Source organism: Budorcas taxicolor, chromosome 6 (genome assembly GCF_023091745.1).
Source record: "Budorcas taxicolor isolate Tak-1 chromosome 6, Takin1.1, whole genome shotgun sequence".
Lineage (NCBI taxonomy): Eukaryota > Metazoa > Chordata > Mammalia > Artiodactyla > Bovidae > Budorcas > Budorcas taxicolor.
Genome location: NC_068915.1, coordinates 45,609,981 through 45,616,724, shown reverse-complemented (window position 1 = coordinate 45,616,724; position 6,744 = coordinate 45,609,981). Strand labels below are relative to the sequence as shown.

The 6,744-nt window shown below is 40.4% G+C and overlaps 1 non-coding gene across 1 annotated transcript; it reads right to left on the bottom strand.

The window, feature by feature from the left end:
- Positions 1-2,149: 2,149 nt before the first annotated feature.
- Positions 2,150-2,256, bottom strand: LOC128050142 (U6 spliceosomal RNA). The gene has a single exon (XR_008199651.1). It is a non-coding gene; the product is annotated as a U6 spliceosomal RNA (small nuclear RNA).
- Positions 2,257-6,744: the final 4,488 nt, after the last annotated feature.

Below are 6,744 nucleotides of genomic sequence, written 5' to 3'. Positions count from 1 at the left end.
GCTTCCAGGAAACCAGATCCAGGCTCTCTGGGGCTGAAAAGTTAGTTGGTCACTCACACTAACTCCTGGGTCCAACTGCCTGAGACCAGTGTCCTGTCTTGCCCCTTGCTTTTCCCCTGCCTTTGTCTGCTGTGTGTAAAATGGGAATAATAGTCTCTGTCTGTTAAAGTGAGCTAAAATATATATAACGCATAGAACAGTACCTGGCACATTAGGAGTACATGTTAACTGTTAGAGCTTCACTGGAAGCCTCTGGTGTTGCGAGATGAGTGGGAAGATTTGATTCGACTCATCTGGAACCTTGGCAGTCTGAGGTCTTTACTCCACAGTTTCAAATGCTGGTCATTTTAGTCCAAGGGCTGACAGATATTGCTTGAGAGTGGGCACTAGAAATCAAATCCAGTGGGCCTGTTCTTATCATTAGAGAGAGAACGATTTTGCCAGTGGGTGCTGGTCTTAAAATCCAGCCCCTGGAGACAGAGAACAAGCAGCACCTCTCCTGGGAGGGACTTCTACAGCAGAGTCCACCAGTGATAGGGATCTGCTGGCGTGCGTTCACTGAGCTCAGCTCTATCTCTGGCCCTGGGCAGGCAGCAGATTCATCTCAGGGACTCTCAGGGCGGGCCTTAATTGCACATTGGTCCTGCTGAGCCTCCCCCAGTAGGTATGGACTCTGTACGAGATATGGAGCTAACTGTATTCACAATGCCTTCCTAAAACTCCTAACGAAGTGAAGTGAACCGCACTCAGTCGTGTCCAGCTCTTTGCGACCCCATGGACTCTAGCCTACCGGGCTCCTCCGTCCATGGGATTTTCCAGGCAAGAATACTGGAGTGGGTTGCCATTTCCTTCTCCAGGGGAACTTCCTGACCCAGGGATTGAACCCGGGTCTCCTGCATTGTAGGCAGACGCTTTACTGTCTGAGCCACAAAGGAAGCTAAAACTCTTAAAAAGGAGCTGACAAATGGAAATTTCAGAAAACCTAGTGAAAGTCTCACGTCTCCCTTTTACGGTCCAATGAAAAAGGCAAAATACTGGTTCAGTCAGGAGGCTTTTTTTTTTTTTTTTTTTAATGGAAATGGGTTTCATTTACAGGTCAGAGATGATATCTGTTTGATTCTGATTTTGGATTGTAGGGTTTTGTATTACTTTGTGTGTGCTAAGTCACTTTAGTCTTATCCAACTCTTTGCAACCTCATGAACTGTAGCCCGCCAGGCTCGTCTGTCCATGGGACTCTCCAGGCAAAAATCCTGGAGTGTGTTGCCATGCCCTCCTCCAGGGGATCTTCCTGATCCAGGGATCAAACCTGAATCTCTTATGTCTCCTGCATTGGCAGGTGAGTTCTTTACCACTAGCAAAAGGGTGGAGAGGGTGTGTGCATATAAAGTCTATAATCTGTCCCTTTAGGGGAACATACTTTCCTATCTTCATTCCAGTCCTAATACAGAAGGCTATCATCACTCAGCACTATAAAGCACAGCCTATGCTTACCCATAAACTTCTAAACTGCTTTCCTTCAGCAAACTTGATCTGCATACTGTTGTCCTACAAGGTAGAACTGACTGATTTAGATAGGCCCACCTAGAGGCCACACAATATCTTGTCCAAAGTTACAGTCTCTGTGCTAATACATGTCCACATTCCTTATTGAGTCCCTGGGGCCGGATGTAGTTCAGAATATAAACATTTATATTTTTAGAAAGTAAGATGCAGACACTCCAATGGGACTTGGGCAGTACCCTGTGGTCAAACTCATTGATATTTTTACTGTAAAAATGTATACATATTGGTATTAAGTGGAATAAATTTGATTTTATACATCAGGCTAGGGCATGGAATGAGTTTTTAAATGGCAGATTAGAGATCATGACTGCTTTTTTTTTTTTTTGCCACAGCCAAGTATTTTATATTTATTTATAATATTTTACTTGTGTAGGGTGTTTTACATTATATATACATGTTTTCCATTTATCTGTACTTTTACTAGAAACATTTTTATTTTTATTAATTTTTTGTTTGATTTTGGCTGTGCAGGATCTTAGTTCTTCGTGTGTGTGCGCACACGCACGCTCAGTAGACCAGGGGTCAAACCCACGCCCCCTGCAGCTTGGAGTCCTAACCACTGGACCACCAGAGAATTCCCTATAAACATTTTTTAAATGCTTCATGAATTTGCATGTCATCCTTGCACAGGGACCATGTTAATCTTCTCTGTATCATTCCAGTTTTAGTATGTGTGCTGAGGAAGCAAGCACCCTACAAACATTTTTAAACATGCAGAAAAGTGGAAATATTTTTACACTGCATATGTGTATACATTCTACCTAGATTTTGTAATAAACATTTTACTATACTACTTGCTTTTATTATGTATCTATCCTTCTATCAATTCTCCTGTTAATCACTATTTTGCCTAATTTTTACGTCAGTTCACTTCAGCTATAAATTCTTCAGCATGCATATTGGTAACCAGAGTTCAATATTTCTTTCTGGTTTTTTTCTAAGTAATATTTACAAAAGTGAATGCAAATTATAAATGTATCTTTTGACACATTTTGACAAATATGTAAGCTTGTGAAACTCAAACTCTTTATTAAGATACAGAATATTTCTATCACCCTAAGAAATTCCTTCATACCTCTTCCCAATAACTCTAAACTCACTTTCCCTCAAAGGCATGACTTTTACACAATTGTTTTCCACAAGAGATTAGCTTTTCCTGTTCTCAAACTCCATATAAAGGGAAATGTATAGTATGTGCTCTCTTGTGACAGATGTGATTCACTTAAACTAATGTGGTGTGTATCAGCAGCATTTTTACTTTTTTAATTGAGGTATCATTGACATATAATATTATATTAGTTTCAGGTGAACAACATAATTGTTCACTATTTGCATATACAGTTAAAAGGATCACTACAGTATGTCTAGTTAACACCTGTCCCCATACATAGTTACAAAAATGTTTTTCTTGTAATAAAGACTTTTAAGGTCCTTTACTGAGTGCTTACTGTGTACAAGTACTGTTGTAAACATTTTATATATATATATATATATATAGTCATTAATCCTTGTAACACAATGAGCTAAATATAAAGATTGGGAAATGGGGACCCAGAGAAGTCAAACAATGTCCCCCAATGTTACAAGACTAGTAGGTGGCAGAATTAAGATCTTAACCCAGTTACCAATTTCAACCACATAATCAGCAGTTTTCTGCTACTTTCTTACCTCCTTTTCCTTATAAGGATATTTGTTGCCCAGTGGACTTATATGATGAGGAGGATGAAATAAAATGGACAACCCAGAAACATATGGATACTTGCTTTACAACAATATCACTGCAGACAGTAGGTACAGAAAATCTGCAATAAAGGATATCCAGATGGAAACAAATGAAACTTCATGCTCCACCTACTCCCTCACCACCCCCTCCCCGGCCCTGAGAATTTATCTAGAGGCAAAAGGCAAAACTATAGGACTTCTAGAAGACAAAATAGGCAAATATTAATGAACTCAAGGTAGGAAAGACTTCTTCAATAGGATACAAGATACATTAACCATAAAGAAAAAGATGCTATTGACAGGGAGAAAAGGACAACCAGAATCAAGGGAAAGATCTGGAGCACATATAATTGACTAAGAGCTTATTCCAGAATTTGTAGAGAATGTCTGTACATAAAGAAGAAAGAATCCAATTGAAAAATGTTTGTGAATTCCCTTGCAGGCCAGTGGCTAGGACTCCATGCTTTCACCCCAGGGGGCACGGTTCAATCCCTGGTTGGAGAACTAGGACCCCACATGCTGAGGGGCACAGCCAAAAGAAGAAACATGCTTGAGACCAGAACAGGGACTTCACAAATGGAAGTAGTTAATAAACACATGGAAAGGTTTATTTATCACAGTTGAGGGGAATGCAGTTTAAACCACAGTGAGATTTAAACCCAGTGTATGTAGGTCCACTCTCACGCCACCGCCCAAGAGAAATGCACCCCTATGTTCACCAAAAAGCATACACAAAAACGCCCACAAAATGGCTTGTATGTCCATTTCCATTCATAGAATGGAATATTAACTGTGAAACACTCCTACAATGAAATACTACTATACAATTGCCATTTTTGTAGTAAAAATTTGTCAAATAGTATGCATCAATGATAATGGACAATTTATTTATCATCCCATGGAACAAAATGGATAAGTCTCATTTCACAAACATAATTTAAGTTAAAGAAGCCAGACCGAAACTTTCATACTGTTTGATTCTAATACTTGTAGAAAAGTTCCAAGCCAACCAAAATGAAATTTTAGTCATCAGGAATGTGCACTTAAGTGGTAACTGAAGAAAAGAAGCAAAGTCTGACTTCCTGGCGGTTCAGCGTTAGGACTCCGTGCTTTCACAGCAGAGGGCCTGGGTTCCATTCCTGGTCCCACAAGCCATGCAGTGTGGCCAAAAAAAAGGAAAAGTCTGGTGCAGGTCACTTTGGTGGGAAGGAGGGAGTAAGACTGAGGGAACATGAGGAGAGCTCTGAGGTGGTGGCAGTCTCCTTCTTGGTCGTGACTGTTTGACTTGTGACGAATCTTTGAGTTACACTAATCCTATGTATTTTTTTTTTTTCTATGAATGTCTCACAATTAAAAGATTTTTTTAAAACTTCATCAGTGTTAGGCAGGAATTCAGGGAAGAAGATAGGTTCTGGGTTTATTTCACTGAGTTGGAATTCTTTTAAAGCCAGTAAGTTTGAGCCACTTACTAGCTTTGTCACATGAATGTTCCATCAGTAGCAGAGCTCGCCCTTCTATATGTCTTGCTCTGTCTAGGATGCTTAATCAATTGTTCGTTCATTAATTGGCCCCACACACAGAAGGCAGGCAGAGACCCTAGAAAGAGGCAACCACTTTAGATTGGAAGGTGGCAGGTTTAGTAAGCTGGGAAACTCACATATGAGGCTTGTCTTGGGCAGCCGCAAAACAAGTAGATTTGTGCACCTGCCTGCCAGAGTTTTAAAAGTTTCTATGGAAGCCTTAACTGGGCTCAGTCACACATATCACCCAGATGGTCTCAACAACACCATACTCTCCCAAGGCTGTGTCCTTGAAACAGCTGGAAGAATGTACATTCTAAGAACAGGGGAGGGAGTGAGGAACCTACAATTGCCTGGCTCTAGCTCCAGGGTCAGCCAGCGGTCACATCCTCTCTGTTACCTCCTCCAACACCAATTATGTGATAAATTTTTTAAACAGAACACACAGACTTTCCTAGTTGGAGTAAACTGAATATAACCACCTCCTGATGCTTATTGACTTGGATTATTTTACAAAATCCAAAGACAATCCCAAAGTTCCTTAAGTACTTCAGAGCTGTTTTTAATAATCTAAGTTGGTCCAGATTACTAACACACCTTTAAATTTTCCCCATGTGTATATGCTTTATCATCATCATTCATTATTATTATTATATTGTTATTTCTAACCAGTTGTGGATTAAGAAAATTGCCCATCTCATTCATTTATCTGTTCAATTAACAGTCATTGAAACTGTGTGTCAAGCAAGAGGAAGTAAGCCTGAATCTGTTTATATGCATCTTGTGCTACCTAGACTTAATAACACTTACTTAGGATAATCAGAAAATGTTTCCTTACTTACTAGGCTAGATTCTAAATATTTGAGGCCATTGCCACTAAACATCTATTTTAAAAGGACATACCATCGTAGGAATAAGCCTAACAAGCTTGCTTCAGTGTGGACCAGTATGTATGTGTGTATATGTGTATATGTGTGTATCTGAGCCTCAGCTACACAGTCTGGGTGGCAGCCAGGGGTCCTGTGTGGAGACCCTCATTCCCACCCCAGGGCCTTTGCTCTTGCCATTCTCTGAAGGAAACATTCGCTCAGGCCTTCACAAGGACACGCCTCCGTATCATCCAGATCTCAGACCCTCGCTGTGCATTTTCCTGGCTCACCATTGTCACCCTATTTTTATCTCCTTCACAGATTGTTGTATGGCTTTTTTTGTTTTGTATTTTTCAACAACAGACCTCCAAAGAGATGACTTCTTCCTGGGCTGAGGGATTGGGGTTTGAGGCTCCGATTGCGCCATAAATATTTCACTTTCAACTCAAGACTTTTTCTTTTAAACTTTTAATTTTGTATTAGGGTATAGTTAATTTTTTCTATTAGGGTATAGTCCCCACCAGGGCTTCCCTGGTGGCTCAGACGGTAAAGTGTCTGTCTGCAATGCTGGAGACCCAGGTTCAATCCCTGGGTCAGGAAGATCCCTTGGAGAAGGAAATGGCAACCCCCTCCAGTGCTCTTGCCTGGAAAATCCCATGGACAGAGGAGCCTGGTAGGCTACAATCCATGGGGTCGCAAAGAGTCGGACACGACTGAGCGACTTTACTTCTACCGCTATAGCTAATTAGCAATGTTATGACAGTTTCAGGTGAACAGTGACGGGACTGAGCCATATACACATGTATCCATTCTCCCCTACACCACCCGCCTCATCCAGGTTGCCATATAACATGGAGCATAGTTTCCTGTCCTTGTTGATTATCCATTTAAAATATAGCAGTGTGTACATGACCATCCCAAACTTACCCCTGGCAACCATAAGTTTGTTTTCCAATTGACTTTAGCGTTTCTTAACCAAGGGGTTTTAGAGTTTAGAACATACAATTTTTTATCACATTATTTTAAATTAATTCTTAATTAAAATAAAAAGATTTTAATACTAATTTGA